This window comes from Bubalus bubalis, chromosome 14 (genome assembly GCF_019923935.1).
Source record: "Bubalus bubalis isolate 160015118507 breed Murrah chromosome 14, NDDB_SH_1, whole genome shotgun sequence".
Classification (NCBI taxonomy): Eukaryota; Metazoa; Chordata; class Mammalia; order Artiodactyla; family Bovidae; genus Bubalus; species Bubalus bubalis.
In genome coordinates this window covers 63,908,634-63,926,909 of record NC_059170.1, presented here as the reverse complement: position 1 = coordinate 63,926,909, position 18,276 = coordinate 63,908,634, and the positions used below count along the sequence as shown (strand labels likewise).

At 42.6% G+C, this 18,276-nt stretch overlaps 1 protein-coding gene and 1 long non-coding RNA gene across 2 annotated transcripts in view; one reads left to right on the top strand and one right to left on the bottom strand.

Moving 5' to 3' along the window:
* Positions 1-1,997: 1,997 nt before the first annotated feature.
* Positions 1,998-4,193, bottom strand: LOC112578849. Its single transcript, XR_003103290.3, has 2 exons — positions 3,705-4,193; positions 1,998-3,589 (listed from the first exon to the last, which is right to left on the bottom strand). It is a non-coding gene; the product is annotated as an uncharacterized LOC112578849 (long non-coding RNA).
* A 181-nt stretch (positions 4,194-4,374) lies between these two features.
* Positions 4,375-18,276, top strand: part of ITGB1 (integrin subunit beta 1) — a 43,001-nt gene continuing 29,099 nt past the window's right edge. The window contains exon 1 of the mRNA XM_025264446.3: positions 4,375-4,582. The gene's annotated coding sequence lies outside the window, so the exon portion shown is untranslated. The remainder of the gene's footprint in view (positions 4,583-18,276) is intronic.

The following is an 18,276-nucleotide window of genomic DNA, read 5'->3' as shown; positions in this document are numbered from 1 at the left end:
AGGGCTATTTTTTTTAGACTCGGACACACAGATTCACATTTTAATAGTGGCAGTTCAGTGTCTTAGGAAAAGGGAATGAAGTTATGATTCAGAAGCTCATCAACATATGTGTTATTGATAATTATCAGAGACTTCTATTCCTTCTAACCCCATCTGCTCATCTTTATTTACGTTTAAGGGTTTTACATTCTAATTAGCTGGAGGTGGTAGATGAGAAAAATGTATCCAGATCACTCTATAGAAACAGTTCTTAGGAAAGTAGCTGAAAACAACTTTGTCATTGTTTAGTTGCTTTAAGTCCTGTCCGGCTCTATGAGACCCTATGGACTGTAGCCCGCCAGGCTCCTCTATCCATGGGATTTCCCAGGCAAGAATACTGGAGTGGTTTGCCATTTCTTTCTCCAGGGGATCTTCCTGACCCAGGGATCAGATCCACATCTGCATTGGCAGCGGATTCTTCACTGCTGAGTCACCAGGGAACACTTACCTAGCTACTGGCAATCAATCTGCTCCAGAAACCATTATATACATTTACAATGGTATTTTAAACCCAAATCTGTTGATCAGCCAAGCTACTTTCAAGAGTTTTCTTTCATTAAATCTCCTAGAAGGACATCTTCATCGCGTGTGTTAAAGATGTTACATTATTCTGTTTTTCCAAAATAAATGGAAACCCTCCAATTCCGAAATTATCTAGGATATGAGTGTCTAACTCTCCCCCAGTGTTCTCTTCCATCACCCTCATGACTCACCTAAGCACCTTCCTTGGACTTTACGTGTGTGCATGCTCAGTCGTGTCTGACTCTTTGCGACCCCATGGACTATGGCCTGCCAGATTCCTCTGTCCATGGGATTTTCCAGGCAAGAATACTGGAGTGGGTTGCCATTTCCTCCTTCAGGGGATCTTCCAACCCAAGGATCAAACCCGAGTCTCTTGCATTGGCAGGTGGATTCTTTACCACTGAGCCACCTGGGAAGTCCCTACTCAGGAGCTGCCTAATTTATTTCACTCATCCTCACACAACTTTTTTTCCTGAAGATCAGTATTGGAATTGGTCTTCACCTATAAACCTGGGATGTGATTTGCAATGTGTCCCTATGAATCCCCTTTGAACTGCTAAAATTACTTTTTTCATACCTCCTTGGCTGGACACGCTTACTTACAGGGTGATGATATAATCTACCATCCATATCAGGATGTACTTTTGAGAATGAAAAGGGATGCTATTAATAATTATGCTTGGGTAACAGACACATTGGGGGTAACTTGAACATGCTGGGACACAAAGTCACCCAGCTTATTTAAAGTTGATCTGGTCTGGGTTAAGCCAGAATGTGCCAGCCAGTGGTCAAGACCAAAACATTTTTGTTCTGGGGTCCATACTCCTCACTATGCAGGCATTCACCCTTTGCTCTACCTCCATGGAGTCTTGCCCAGGTTTGATTACTGCAGTTGGACAATCATTTGTAAATGAATGTGTACTAACATACTTGCCTGTAAAATGTTACATTTTTATAGAGGTACTTCCACTCTCAAAAGACTGAAAAGGCTGTTATGGGATGATTTGTAGCTTACTGGACAGGGTAAGATTTGACAGATTGCATACCCCAAGTGTTCAAACTACAAGAGAAAGACAGCAATCCACTCCTGAGGCAACACTGACTCACTCCCCCTCTCAGTCCTGTATTCCATAATCACGTGATTAAATACAGCCTACTAGATCTAAAGGTCAGTAATCAACACTGATCCCATTGTCTGAAAAAGATAATCAGGTTTCTAGAGAGGCCTTTAGCCTCTTTTGTACTTGACTAAATATTAGTGATTCCTTTCATTTATGTAAGCCTATCTTTTAATCATTAATAGAAATGGGGGTTAAACAGTGATTGAAATGAACAGTAAAGTCTTTGCTGGTGAGCAACTTTGAAAACTTACTTTTGGAAAACAATAGTGAATAAAGACATATTTTGGAGAGCATGCAGTAATAAGATACCAAAACTAAAGGAAAGGTCAACTTTTAATTATTTGATAAAAATGACTTGTGAGATGGCATAAGACAATTTATAATAACCGGGAAAGAGTGTAGGTAAAATGTGATTTGTCTTAAATTCAAGATACTAATAGATGTTGTATCATGACATGGTTTAGCAATGTGACTTACACTATTCCTACTTACGAGGATACTCTGTTTAGCATGGTAAAACTGATCAACCTTTGGAACGCTCATAAATTTTATAGTTAGCTGTCCTTCGATGAATATTTATCTGAAATTACGAATGCAGCCATACTCCTGACCAATCACTGCTTTTCTTAGAGATTATGTTTCTTTAATTTCTCATTTCCTCAAAGCTCATAACTTCTGCACATAAATTGTTACTCACACTTTAGTGTAGTCGGATGGTCTGGTGTGGTCCCAGGGGAGCAAAAGGACCCATTTATTCTTTTATCCAGTATTAGCTGAGACCCTATTGTGTGACCTGGAACAGTGTTTGAGACTCAGATTAAAAAGATGATTATTACACTGCCTTTGGCCTAATTTAGTTTAATGTTGTGCAAATGTGAATCTTATAATGTTCTTGTAGCAAATCACACAAGGAAGAAAGTTCTGGGGAATGTAGTACAAATCAAACAAATAAACTACACTTCAGAATGGTAATCCATGTTGAGACCAGACAGATTTTGATGTTTTGAACAACGGTATAAACAGTACCTTTAAATTCAAGAATGTTGAGGTCTGCTGGCAGCTGCACCATTGGGTTGTTAACATAGATATGTTAATTTTTAAAAATTTAAGTATAGTTGATTTACAATGTTATGTTAGTGTCCGGTGTACAGAAAAGTTTGTTATATATATCACCGAAAAGAAACTGTAAAAGAATATATATATATGGAAAAGAATATATTTCAGATTCTTTTCCATTATAGGTTATATTACAAGTTACTGAGTATAGTTCCCTGGGCTCTACAGTAGGTCCTTGTTATTTGCGTTTTATATAGAGCAGTGTGTGTATGCTCATCCCAAACTCCTAATTTATCCTCCCTCCCCGTCACCCTTTGGTAACCATGGGATTGTTTTCCTATGTCTGTGAGACTCTGTTTTGTAAATAAGTTCATCTGTATCCTTTTTTAGATTCCCCAAATAAGGAAACATCATTTAGTCTCTTAAATTTGCTCATCCATTAAGTGGGAAAAATCATTCTTGTTTCTATAGAGGTTTCCAGAGATTACCTAACCAAAGATTTAATTTTGCTGGCGAGCAATGGGCAACATTTCCATAGATGGGCTGTCTTTTTTTCTTCCTCAAGACTGGCGGTCTAATGAGCATATCACAGCTTCTAATCTTCCCCAAATGAAACACTGCTTCTCAGTTTCACAAATCTCATCATTCGAGTTCTGTTCCCAACAGGGTGCTGCAGCTCACCACGTGGCAATGCGCATTTTCGGCTAGCAGGATGGCAGCCTGCCAGCAGCGCATTCTGAGTAACCGGGTTTCAGTATGATGCCGGCCGGCAGCGGTTTCGATCCTCTTATCAAAATGTGCCCAGCCATGCTTCTTTTAGCTGCCTCTTCTCCAGCCTCCCTGTCCACCTACTAAAAAAAGTAAGGATGAACAGAAACTGTATCAAGGATGAACTTTTCCTTCTCCTCCCTGTTCCCCATAAATGGACCTCCAGATGAACCTAACAAAAGCTGCTCCTCAACTCACCAGTTTTTCCTCTACAACTTTCTTCGTCTTTCCTGGCACCCGTCTCCCCTTAAGTCTTCCCCTCTCTCAAAGACGTAAGCAAATCCTCCCACCAGAAAAATATCGGCTTTAGCTACTTCCCTTCCAAAGGGAAACGTTTTTGGCCCCACGAAACTTTAACAAGGTGAGTGACTTAAGTGTCCCCGATCTGTCTGAGCCGGCTCCTGGGAGGCAGGGCTTCCAGGGTTCAAACCCGGGCAGTCCTGGGCCGGCCAGGCGGCCGGCCGGACACACATGGGGCTTTGGAGAAGCAGCGCTTAAGGCAGGCCGAGAAGGATATTAAGGTGAGCACGGCCAGGCAAAATCCTCCCACTCTCCCTCGGCTGCAAAGGAAGGAGGCGCCGCAGGGGTTGCGGCGGAGCCCGTGGCCCAGCAGGGCCGCTCCTTTGTCCCGGCGGCCCCCGCCCCTCGCACGGCCCGCGCCGCCGTCCCCCTGCCCCTCCCCCTCTCAGTCCCCCTCCCCCTCTCAGTCCCCCTTCCCCCATCAGTCCCCCTCCCCCCCTCAGTCCTCCTCTCCTCCCTGTCCCCGTCCCCCTCCCCCTCCCACCGCGGGCGCGGCTGACGCGGCCCGAGAGGAATGCGCTTCCGGAGGGCGAGAGCCGCGGCGGAGGCCTGAGGAGCGGGATCGCAGCGCCAGGGAGGCGGTGCCCCGGGGGTCGTTTCCTGCCGGGAGGCGGCCCCGCGCCGCCGAGTCTCCTCCTCCCGCCCGCGAGGAGGAGGAGCCGCCGCCGCCGCCGCCGCGCCCGAGCCCGGGAGGCCACGCCAGCTCGGGACAGGCCGAGCGGGAACCGCGGAGCACAGGCCGAGCCGACCGCGCGGGCCGGACGCCGCGGGAGAAGGTGGGCCTGGGCGGCCGGCCGGGAGGGCGGGCGGCGGACTCGGTGCGCGGCCGGGCTCTCATGGAGGAGCAGGCGTGGGGGCCGCGGCCTCCGGGTGGATTCCAAGCCTTCGGGCGGGGGAGGAAGTCGGGCCGCGGCCGCCCCTGGACCTTCCCGGCAGGGGCGCTGTCCTCGCGGGGCCGCGGTCGCGGAGGCCCGGGAGTCTGACCCGCCACTCGGACGCTGGGCTGGGCGCGAACCGGCTGGCTGGGTGCAGACGGGCCTCTGCGGACCTGCGTCCGGCAGCGGCCTCGGCTGCCGGGCCTCCACGTCGGGACCACTCACCCCGGCTCCAGCCCCGCGTCCCGGGCGTCGCCGGGCCGCTGCGCACCGGGGCGCCGGGTGGGCGCGTCCTGTGGGCCCTTCGCCTAATGCTGGGTGTGGGCGCCGCGGCCGTGTCCAGTGCTCCTGCCCGGCCTATGCCTGATTCGTGCCGTTCCTGATGCTTCAGAACAAGTTGTATTTTTAAGAATGGTAGTATTTAATGCCTGAGTGATTTTTGTTTCACCAGTTTTGTGTTTTTGCGTGAAAACCTAGCGCTAGTCTTGTATGATCATTACTAGTAAATTACACTCTTTAAGGCTCCATTTCTTCCATCTGTAAAACGGGAACAGTATCTACCTATACTAATAATAAAGCTAGAAATTGTGAGGACAGTGAGGGCTATGCTTACCTCTATGCACTTTACCTTTATTTTGTCCTTTAATCCTGAAACTGATCCAAAGAGGTAGGTGTTGTATTTAATCCCTGTTTTACAAATGAAGAAACTGAGGCACAGGGAGCATAGGTGATCATCCAGTTGTGATGAGGATAACCCTTGCGGTCCAGCAACCCATGTTTGAACCACAGGTAACCTTGTATAAGTACAGTGTAGTGAAGAGAAAATGTAAGAGGGAAGACACTTAGCTCAATAAATATTAACTCCTTTTCCTTCCTTATTGATAAAGTAGAAGGACTTTAAAAAAAGATTTCACCATGTAATTGGTGACATTATCAGTAAGGTTTCTTTGAATCTGCGTTCCACATAAATATTAGCTGGGTAGAATTATTGTTATTTTTTATTGTTTTGATGGTACAATAATAACAAATGCTAACTGAATTTCTATTAGCAATTTTTCTTAAACGGAATCTAGACTTTGCAATATGTTGTGTATTAAACACTTTAGAAGTGGTGAAGGAACTTGACTTGCAAGTTACATATTCTGGATTTGTGGACATCAAGGCTCACAGGAGTCAGGGCTGGCTTAAGAGCCCTGCAGAGATGTTCACATTTGAAAATAATTTTAGTTCACTGATTAATAAATGAGGGACTGAAGATGATTAGCAAATAAATAGAAATCACATGAAACAAATCAATGTTTTAGTTAACAGGCATTTGAGGAGAAAGCAATTATACCCACCTTAGAATTCAGTATAAAATGGAAGATGTTATTAGAATGCTAGTTAAAAAGATGGGATGTGGTTAATACTTTGCTTCTGTAAATAGCAGACTCCAAATTGAGTCATCAGTGTTGATTTCACAGACTTAAAGTTTTTGTAATGTTGATTCTTTTTAAAAGAATGTTAAGTTCTGTATTGTTTTCTAATCCCCTCGCTATTCTGTGTGTGGAAAGTATAGGATCAGTAATATTGAATAAATCACTGGATTTAGGTGGCTTTCTCCTCAGCTTTCTGGTCAGGATATTTAAAAGCTGCCCCAAATTAGCATCATTGAATGAACATGCAGTCCTACACTGGGGTCGATAAATTCTTAACTCCTGGGGAAACTAGGGCATCTGGTTACTTTCTAAAATACTGAAAACTAACAGTTTCAGGTGGTGCTTGTTTTCATGGCATATGTGTGGGTGATTAGTTGTTCTTGACTACTCCGCTGGAGTGATGAGATGAAACACGAGATGGTAAAGTTTCAGAACTTTTGAGTTCTGCTAATTGATATTTCTGAACATGTAACAAATTGAATTAGTATCAGAGAGGATTCATGTGGACTGATTACCCCACTCTGGAGGGTTAGGATCTGTCTGGTTGTCAGTGGAATCCTAGATTATATTGTGCAAATCTAAATATCTTTTCTTTGCGTGCGCAAGTCTATTCTGCCTGGTCATACGTTGTGGAGTTTTGTCCTTGTATGTTGTTATAGCAGAGGTGGGAGTCTTGGGGTCCAGAGGGTGGGCTGATAGGGGTAAGAGTCCAGAAGACTACCTTATTCTTCAGAACCCTGAAATGATAGCAGTATCTATAGCTGTAGAAAACTGAGAAAATTATATATCTAGGTTACAGGAGTTGCAGTGCAGAAAACCTTCAGAACCGTAGCAGTCTTAGAATTTTCAATAGATGAGTGAAAAAGGTGGTATTTCTTGTTCTGGAGCTGCATGCAAAAGGAGCCAAGCTATACTTTGCAGGTTTCTCATCTTTAAATGTGACTAATTGTGAGACTTTTGCAGAGTTAAGTTTTATTTATAAAATAATACAGAAGCCAGCTACTTTTAAGCTTTAGTTTTGGTTTGTGGCTTTGGAAGATAAGGTTAACTATATTTAGCAATATGCTAAAGCATATGTACATCATCTGATCAAGAAATCTGTGTAAGTGACAGACTGTTTCAAATATACATAGTGCATGCATGTATAAACACAATTATTGGACTTGTCTCATTATACAGTCTCCAAAGTGCAGCTTCCTGGACCCCAGGGATGTATAAAATAATTCACTGGATGTAGGAAGAAAATATTAGACTTACTATTTTTTAATAAAGCTTAAATGTATTATTATGATTTATAACATCTTACCACATTGCTGTAGAGTACATGTATTTTAATTTATAAATACATATTTTGGGGTACATGTATTCTCAAGTTTCTTTTTGTTTTTATTGTTAAATAGTAAAAGGAGTATTAAAAAGCTTTGGAGATCCTTGGCATGGGGGACGACCTGGGTGGGGCTACAAGAACTACTTATTTTGGAGGGTGGACAGGTCAGACTTGGTGTCTGAGGTAAGAGGAGACAGGAACTGAAGTGGCCTAGGTGTCTGGTTAGGAGGTGGCTTGTCCGAGGTGGGAAGCGTGACCGCAAGGGGGTGCTGTGCTGCTGGCCGCCTGGAGGCAGGGGAATGCTGGACTCCTGCTGAGATGCCTGGAGTGTAGCTGACTGCAGACTGCGCGCTCACAACCGGCAGTCTGGTTGGGAGCCTACGATTTGGGAATTCTTAGTCTGTATAGCCTGACGCTCTGGGCTGCAGATGAAAATACTGGAGAGCGTGTAGAGTGAAAAGGTGCCGCCGAGGGGCCCTGGAAACACTTTCCCAGTCAAAGGCTGGGTGGAGGAAAAGGAATCTAGAAAAACCATTTCCCTCCTCAGTTTGTTTGAATTTCTGGTTCCTTCCTGTGGTAGCTTAGTGGGGGACTTGGATATGTTCAGGCTTTTCCTTTGATGAGCTTGTTTAAGGTGAAGAGAGAAGCATCTTTAGAGAAGCAGTTGATAAAGCAGAGACTTCTTGATTGGGAAACCTGGGTTTTGGGCAAGCTCGTTCTGAGCTCTGGGACGTTTGTTGGAACACCTCACCTGGAAAGGGCTCTGGTTTCTGTATCTACATAGTAGAGTGGTCTCTTGGTTTCTCCTTTCTATTGCCCTGTGAGCTGAAGGCCAGCTGCTGTGTGACCTGACTCTACAGAGGACAGGTCTTCCCTCTCCCATGAGCAGCCTTTCTCTTGTGCCCTCACCGCAGAGGGCATGTGGTGTGCTGAGTCATGGCTTTGAGAAAGCCTGCAAGTGCTGGCTAGGCAAGTCTCATGCTCTTAGCTCTCTGTCAGGATGGAGCTCTGTTGTCAGTAACGATTTAATCCATTAGTGTGCTAAGTGCCACTTCCCTGAGCAGTGTGGTGCTTACTGGGTGTAGGGCAAGAGGCTGACCTGCACCTTGCAGCTGAGGAGACTGTCCAGTTGGCATGCGTTGTTTTCAATTTAGGGAAATGTGGCAAACACCACAGGATGTTTACACGGTGCACTGTACTAGGTGATTCTAATAGATTTTGAGAAAAAGATCAGCTTTGGCTTAACTGGTTTTCGAAGGCCGTGAGGAGCTTGGAATGGTACGACCAAAGAGACGAATATAAATGATGACGTGGTCAAAGGACAGTATAGTTAGAAGGTAGAATACCGTCTAATTTAGCAAATAAATATTGTTTGATTACTTTGATATATAATCATACATATATAAATATATATGCCTTTATCTAATACATATAAATAAAATGAAGGATATTTTAAATGAAGGCCTGGACTCTTGCCCTCTAACTCTTGTCTGGTGTGGTTCACAGACATAAATACAACTAGTTGTAATAGCAATTTGAATTAAACAACACTGTGTTACTGAGCATCACCGAAGGGTTGTCATTTGCTGTGCCAGACTCTATCAAGACTATATTTTGGGACACAAAAAAGTAGTAGTTAATGCTACTTATGGTGGTTGAAAAAATTAAAAAATTTTTTGAAATTTTGGTGAAAATTTTTTTCAAGTTTTTTGAAATAATTCTTATGGTGGTTGAAAAAATTAAGAATGATGAGGAAAAGTATTTAGATGTATGGAGGTCACATTTCCGTGTATAAATGTTATTGAATGAATACATAGGTAACTTAAGCTTTGTAAAATTAAGAATAGTAATTTATTAGCTCTCCAGTATTTTAGTTTATTATTTATTTCAGATTGTAATTTCTTTCCTTCCCCAAAGGTGTAGTGTTGGGTCATATTTGATTATTGGAGGTGGAGATTGTAGTTTTAAAAGTTGCGTTTAGTATTATATTATTTTAGGAAAACACAACAGAAACAGTAAGGAGTGGACTTGTGCTTACTAAAGCAGTATGGGTTAAAAAGATTGAGAACCATTTATTAAGCAGTCACTCAGGTTCTAATGCTTAGAAGTCAGTGAATGAGTTGAAGAGCAAGAAGAAAATTCAGTAATCAAGTAAGCTGTGATTTATAGGTCCCTATAAAGATATTTGTTTTACATTCATGATCATATTTTATCCTTGTAACAGTTCTAAAGTAGATATTATTCCCAGCTTAGTGCTAAGTGAGAAATTGAGTTTTAACTATAGGTAAAATTTTTTTACCTATATTTACTATATATATATATTTAGAATATATTCAGCACAGTGTTTGTTTCAATCTAATACAGGGCAGAGGAGAGAGATGACAAAGCATATGGTCAAAATTTATTAAAGTTTTGACCAAGTAAGAATTTTGGAATGACTTACCTAAAAAGTAGATAAAATTATCCAAGGGAGCATAACTTAAAGTTCTCCTCGACTGAAATTACATGGAACATATATTACTCTCAAGCGCTTGTTGATCCCATTAGTTAAGGTGGTAAACTTGTTTTTGCTAGTTGTTTGTAAACTTGCCCCAAAATAAATTCTTCAACCAAAGCAGCTGCTCACTTACTCTTTTCCCTTCACAGAGAAAGGCAAAATCTACAGACATAGCCAAGTGTAAAGAAGGAACAGCTCGCTAGGCTACTTTGAAATATAGCAATTGCTGGGTAATGTCTTTTGAGTGGAAGGAGGACCTGGGAAGAGTTAAGTTCAGGCAACTTTTCATGCTCATTTTGGGTCAGCCCTTAATATTATGTCTTAGTAGATTTATTTAGAGTGTTAAACTTTTGCTTGTTTATTTATTTGCGTGCACCAGGTCTTAGATGCGGTACGTGGCATCCTCAATCCTAGTTGCAGCATGCGGGGTCTTCAGCTGCTGCCAGTAGGGTCTAGTTCCCCCACCATGGATGGAACCCAGGCTCCCTGCATTGGAAGAGTGGAGTCTTAGCCACTGGACCACCAGGGAAATCCCTTGCTCATATTTTAAATCTTGTCCTTTTGCTTATTTTATGAGCTTTGAACTTACTTTATGCCCCTTCACCATTTTTTGGAATTTAATGCTTAATCTTTTTTTTTGGTCCTCATGTAAAGGCTATAACCTTTTTGGTGGGGGAGATGGTGGTGCTGATATACCAGTTATCTATTTACTGGGTCACTGTTGGCTATAATGTCATGCTTCTTATTGCCTTGGATTATTTTGAATTCTGCGTGCTCAAGCCTGCTCTTCCTATCGTGTTGATTCTGTTCCTGTGTGTTTTGAGTTCTGCAGAGGATTTCAGCTTAAATTTCCTCCCGTAGCTCTGTACACTTTTCCTCTGGTTTTGTGGTCTTACCGTGTTTGATTGCTACAAAACCTATTTGAGATTTTCTTAATTCCTTGAAGAGCATAATGAGTTCATTCTCCCTTTTTTTTTTTTTTCCAGAGAAGATTCTTAATTTTCTCTTTTTGTGCTGTAGAAATTTTTCGTAGTCCAGTTCCATGTCCTGACTTCCCCCCACTTCCATCTTTATCGTTGAAAGTATTTCCCAAGACAGTGCGTCCATTCTTTATCTTCCCCTTGCACCACAGGAGTGGGTGCTGATGATTGATCTTCCACTTTCTCATTTTCGTGGGGGGTCGGGTAGACACAGTTGGTTAGTTGCTCAGTCGTGTCTGACTCTTTCGCAGCCCCATGGACTATAGCCCACCAGTCTCCTCTGTCCTTGGGATTTCCCAGGCAAGAATACTGGAGCGGGATGCCATTCCCTTCTTGGACAGATCTTCCTGACCCCGGGTTCAAACCTACCTCTCCCTCATTGCAGGCAGATTCTTTACTGCTGAGCCACCAGAGAAGCCCCAGAATAGACACAGTTTGTTCTGTTATTCTGTAATTTTCTTTAAGTATTGGCCCTGTTCTCAGGTTTCCAGTTGTTTTTTAAGCCTGTAGTTTTGGAGTAGTCAAACCTTTGTTGTTGGGACTCAACTCAGGCTGATAACCACCTTTGGGTAAGAAGGGGTTGGGACTCATAAAAAGCCTTTTTTTCTTCTGGGTGGGAGTTTTGAATTTTAGAAAGTTTTCTTTCTAAATAACTTCAGAATACGATCTATCCTCCACAGTGGGTGGACACAGACTTCAAAGGAAATGTTGCCTGTTTGCCTTGGAGTACTCAACCTCCTTTCTTTCCTGGTCCCTCTTTTTTTTTTTTTTTTTTTCCCTCTTTCATCCTTTCTGCTAAGTTTTGTTAATCATTCGTTGTAGCTTATTATTTATTTGGGCCATAGACACCTCCAGGCTCACCACCACGCACCTCTTCCTGCCAGAGAGGGGGAAAATGTTGAGTTTTACTTGCTCTTCTCACAAGGGGAAAGCTGCTCTTGCTCTTGGTGAATTCATCCCCAGCTCTCTCCCTCGAGTCTGATGGTGTGAAGCAGAGCAGGCTCCTGTATGTTCTCCTGTCTGCTTGCTCTGTGTGGGGAGACGCAGGGTGAACTGCATGGTAGGAAAGCCTGAGGCTTTCCTCTTGGCTCTGTGTTCCTTTTCTGGACTGTGTTGATTTGTAAATATTAATGGGTTATTGGACTATTTTTTTTTTCCTTTTAAACACAGATACAGAAAATAGCGGTGGTGGTACAGACTTGGGATGAATCTAACCTTATTCTATTTTCAGGAGAGGCTTATAATATACCTCAATGGAGGTATCTGAATCTTTTCCACCATTAAGGTGGAAAGATTTAAAATGTTAGGATATAAAAGAAGGAACCTTTCTTATTGGAAACCTACTTCTGTTGAAAGCTTGGGCTTTCGGTTCATGCCTGGGTTCATGTCCCAGGTTCGTCAGTTATATGTCTTGTACATGGTAGATGTGCAGTGGATATTTGACTTGGAAATCCAAGTTGTACTGAATAAAAATGTGCTCTTTCTGCAAAGATTTTATAGGAAGAAATCTTTTGTGGTTGACTTCTTTTTGTACTGTGTCCTTTGGGGCATAGATGGCCTCTGAGCACCCAATTTTAAAACTTAAATGTAACTCTCCATTTTTAAAAATTTTTCTCTAAAGCATAATTGTTTAATTTCTATAAAGTACATATAAAATTTCTAAAGATCTTATCTGTAAATGTAAAAAGAAATACCAAATGAGTTATTTGTCACATTGTTAAGAACATTAATAGATGCTTAGTATGTATTTAAAAGTTTGACTAGCTCATAAAACCACATTTAACCTTGATAAATAAAGATGAATTTACAGTGGAGATTAATTATGTACAGTTTTTGACAAAGGGAACAATTGCATGTTTCTAACTATCAAAATGATGTTTTGGAGCTATTTGAGGTAATTTATTGTTCAAAGGATGAATTATGACCCTTTGTGTGTGTGCTAAGTTGCTTCAGTCGTGTCCGACTCTATGCGACCCCATGGACTGTAACCCTCCAGGCTCCTCTGTCCATGGCATTCTCCAGGCAAGAATACTGGAGTGGGTTGCCATGCCCACTTCCAGGGGATCTTCCTCACCTAGGGATTGAACCCGTATCTCCTGCATTGCGGTTGGATTCTTTACCACTGAGCCATCAGGGAAGCCCTTATGACCCTTTAGTTAAAATTAAATGTAGTAAGAAAAGATATTTGGATGAAATGCTTTTGTAGGATGAGACCATAACCTGTCAGTATACTCATGAAATTTGACAATTAAAATAACTTCTGTTGGCCTCCAGTCATTTTGAAGGACTAAGAAATAAACTCAAAGAACATTTTAAGTCCTTTCCATTTCTGTTCTGTGAGTCAGTTCTAACAGTAGAAGGGTATTCTTTTATTTTTAAAATAGTGACTGAGTATGCCTTCAAAATATTGTAGTTTAGTGGAGCACAGACTCAGGTCACAGCTTCAGAATTCAGATGGTCTGGTTTCAGTTCTACCTGTGTGACTTTGGAGAAGTATTTGTGGTTTGGCTTCCTCATATATGAAACAAAGATAATATTGTTCCCAACCTCATGGAGTTGCTTAGAAGAGATAGCTGTTGTTATTTTTATTAGTTATTGTCATTTTTATAGTCATTTGCATGTGTTAGAATAAAAGTAAAAATAAAACTTTTTGTTACAAATTACCATAAATCATCAAAACTCAATTATCGTATCATTCTTGGGTGTGCCTGGTTGAGCCTTGTCTGCCTTCTAAGTGAACAGATCACCCTTGTATTTTATAGTTCTCAGTGGGCAGCAGTCTCTGAATGAACCAGACTGGTACACAGCCTCCTGGTCTAAGTTTCTGCTACAAGATGTCTTTTCAGGGCAGTTTCCTTCCTCCTCTTAGCCTCTCCTAGATTTGCTTCCCCATATAGAAGAAGAAACCTGAAGTCATTCTTCCTTATTTCTATTTTTATTAGGTATGTTACTCTCCACTTTGATCTTTTTTTAAGGTGATTCGTGATACTAACATTCAAAAATATCTGTGCTGTATTTAATGTGGTAGTAAAAAGCATTAAAGTTTTGATGCTTTTATTATTTTACATACAAATTGTTAGAAATATGATTGTTAGAAAGTAGAATAATCCTACTTAAATGTAGAACCTAAAATAATTATCAAATTTACTTAGCATAATAATTAGTATCTAATTAATAATTAGCACCTGATTAAGCCTTATTTTATTTTATTTTATTTTTTTTTACAGTATAGGACTTCCTGGTGGCTCAGTTGGTAAAGAATCCGCCTGCAATGCAGGAGACCCTGGGTGGGAAAGATCCCCTGGAGAAGGGAATGACAACCCACTCCAGTATTCTAGGCTGGGAAATCTCATGGACAGAGGAGCCTGGCGGGCTACAGACTATGGGGTCACAAGAACTGGACACAACTTATCGACTAAACCACCATCACCATATACAGTATCAGGTTTTGATATCATATCAAAGTAATGTGTTTATTTCTATAAAAAGTCAACATTAATCTGTTGTTTGCAGTTGTGTTTTTTTCTGTCTTTTCTTCTATATCTTGTGTTTCACCTAACATGGATCAATTCAGAGTTTTTGGTTAATTAGGATTGAAAAAAAAAAAACCCAAACATTCAAACATAGTTACTTCTTTATTGAATCAAGTTGTTGCTGAGCTCCAGCTGTAATGTATAGTAATAATGATAACAAGTACCATCTAGGTATTGCTTGCAATGTGCCAGATGCTGTTTTCAATATTTTATATTTACAACTCATGTAAACTTCACATATCCCCCATAATGTAGAAACTATAGTGTCCATTTTAAAGATGAGGAAACCAAGGCACAGATTAAATAACTTGCCAGTGTCACCTGCTTAGTTAGGGGTTGATTAGAGGTTTGAGTCCAGGCACCTGACTCCACAGTCCACACTCTGAACGCTGAGCTATGCCTTAGCAAATGGTGGTGATCACTGCACTCTGCTTGGCTTTGTTTACTTTTCTGTGGATACCTCAGAATATCTGCAGTTATCTTTAGACTCTGTGTACTGGGCTAGGTACAGAGGACACACAGAACTGATTTCTAGAAGATGACAGTTCATAAGGCAGGTCAGTCATACACATCTGCAGTAGATGGGAAAGAGCTTTGTACGTCTTTAATTACTGAATCTTTTAAACAGAAGTTGTTTGTGTTTGTTTTAATATATGTATGTGTGCCTATATGTGACTCTCCTGGCCTAAATCCCCTTCCCAGTTCTTGCCATCATTGAGATCTCCAGAGTTAATGCAAGTGACGCTTCTCACACTGTTCTAGCAGTTTTCTTGCTCTTTTAACACCAGGGGGCTTTGAGCGCTGGACTAGAAACCTCTGTCCTCCTCACTTCTTTGGGCTTCCTCTGGTTCCTGTTGCTGCCTCTCGGAGCAGTTCTCTGACTCACTCTGGCTCTGTCTTTTCAACCCTGGGGCATCTCCAGCCAACCCTCTTGTCTGTCTGTGGGGAGAGAAGCTAGCAGCAGCCTTCTGGTGGGGTGTACTGTTGTTCTTGGAAGCCCCTTGGGGCAGACTTTTCCCCACTAGACTGAGGACTAGAACTGAGGCACGTCTTCCCAGTGACCGTTCTCTGGACACACTTTCCACAGTTGTCCCTCAGTATCCGAGGGGGATTGGTTCCAGGACACTCCTCCTCCCCAAGCAAATCCACAGATGCTCAAGTCTCTTTGAGAGGGTGTAGCTCTTTAGTGTAACCTATGCACATACTCACGTAGACTTTGTCACCTCCAAATGATGCCTGCTGCTGCTAAGTCGCTTCAGTTGTGTCCGACTCTGTGTGACCCCATAGACGGCAACCCTCTAGGCTCCTCTGTCCCTGGGATTCTCCAGGCAAGAGTACTGGAGTGGGTTGCCATTTCCTTCTCCAATGCATGAAAGTGAAAAGTGAAAGTGAAGTCGCTGAGTCTTGTCCGACTCTTAGCGACCCCATGGACTGCGGCCCACCAGGCTCCTCCGTCCATGGGATTTTCCAGGCAATGTAAATACTATGCAGAGTTGCCTGTGAGGGCACATTCAGGTTTTGCTTTGTGGAACTCTGCAGTTAAAAAAATTTATTTCCATCTGTTGGTTGAATCTGCTGATGGAATCCATGGATTCAGGGGTGAACTGTATACACTTCTCAAGACTTCTCAGGAAGGCCAAGCCCCTGGGCACCCCTGTGGTAGCTAAAGTGCCCTGGCCTTTTCTCTTCTTGGTTTGCATCTTCAGCACCTCTCATTCCCTGTCACCCTCTGAGTGAGCTGCCTGCACGCCTGCTCTTGTCTCAGACTCTGCTTTGGGAACGGACCCCAGCCAACCCAGTTCCCATAGCTGTCTTCTCACCTCGACCTTTTACCCAAGACTGCCCACCCCTGAAATGTTACACCTGGCTCCTTCGCCCTTGCTCTCACCTGCACCCTGATGTCTAGGCCCTTGACTGTGGCCTTCTCTGTGTGTGTGTGTTCTCAGCACTGCCCCTTCCTCCTCTTGCGCTTGCTCTGTAAACAGTGGCATTAATTCCACAGTTTCAGATTGGAGTCTGAGGACCCATGGGAGGTTGTCTCAGCATTTGACTGTTTCTATAAGAATTTCTAAAAACTTGGGGGTTTTGTGCTAATAACTAGAATAATAACCAGTAAGTGGATGACCTTATAACTGAGTGTGTGTATGTAGTATTTCAGTGCCTATGTTTGTATTGCTTGTATATGTAAATAAATTTTGATTCATGATGTACAAGCACCTAGAGTGTGAGGCATTTTATATCTAGCTGAAAGTTGGCTTGTGTATACTTACGTGGGTTAAAAATTGTAATCCCTAGGGTATCTATACTTTCTTGGGCTTCTAAATAATGTCCAAGAAAAATGACATAAAACAACATATTTCAGCATAAGTTTTCAGCACTGATTTTGTCCCAAGCACTTCAGGTCCTGTCCCTGAAGACACAGGAAAGATTGTGTCCTTGGCACTTAGAACCCATCAGGGCAGATTACTACCAGGTAGTTTCAGGTGAGATGAGTGTTAGATGTGCCTTTATAGATCAGGGTGTCCAGTACCTGCTGGGCCTCAGCACTGCTCCATAATCCTGTTGCAGCGTCTTGATTTTCTTCCGTCTGCCAACCCGCTCCCCTTTTCTCCCAGCACCTGTCCTTGCTTCCTGTTTCTGGAAGAAACCATAAGCTGTCATGCCTGAACTCGCCCAGCTTCTCACCTGCTGCCCTGACTTAGAGAAAGCTGCCGCACATCTCCTCAGGGAGGTGGGCCCCTTGTGCTCCATCCCTCTTTACTCCAAGGAGCCTGGCTCTGGCACTCTTTCCCTTCTTCCCTTACGCCTGCCTTCAGCTCTCCTCTCTGCCTAAGTATTCTTCAGTCTCATCCATCTTCAGAATTTCATAGCTGCCCACAACTCTTGGGTTTGTATCTCTAGCCCTGAAGTCCTGAAAGCCAGAGCCGTAGGTCTTAACTTCCCACTTAATATCTTTCCTCGGTTTCACACTGGCATTTCACAGTCACAGTTCTAAATCAAAATCAGTATTTTCTCCCCTAACTCTCATCTTTCTCTGTTTTCCTTATTTGAAAGTGATAATCCTTTCTCTAACTATTCCTTACCTAAGCAGCCTCAGATGCCCCCAAGCACCTCTTTGTCCGTTGTTACTCTGGAGCCTGGGCAATACATTCTGTAACTGTCCAGCAGCTCGTGTCTTGCCATTCATCCTCTACCCCACTGGTTTTCTGTCCCATCCATGTTGTCATGTTACTACCCTGTGCCATTTTTCCCAGCTTCCTTGGTACATGTAGCATAGAATCTAAACTCTCAGCATGAATGGCATTTAAGACTCTCTGCAACCTGGCTGTAACCTCCTGCCTTGTTGGTCTCGGTCTCTGTTATTTCTAGCTTATAATTTGTCAAAAAATACTTAAGTACTTTAAGGGTTTTTTTTTTTTTTTTTTTTTTAGCTCTATGACATTTTAAGATTGTAACATAATGTAATTTATTCTTATTGTAGAAAATTATGGGGATAAAATAATCACTCACCCCGCTGACCAGATTTAACTACAAGTAATGCTTAAATACATTTTTTCTGTAAAGTTAGACCAAGTCCATTCCAGTTTGCGGGGAGAGAGAGAGAAGTCACCAAAACGTGTATGTTTAGTAATAAGATTGGAAAGAAGTTACTACAGTTCTTCTCATGACTCTGGCCTTGACATGCGGGCCTCTGGCCTGGGATGCTCCTCTGCAGGGCCTGCTGTGGTTTCCTGGGTGCTGCGGTTCCAGCCCCAGGAAGCCTCTGAGCTTGTCCTGGCAGGTTCTGGCATCCTTGGGGCACTTTGTGCTTCTCTTCGTATAGAAACCATCAAGTCCCAT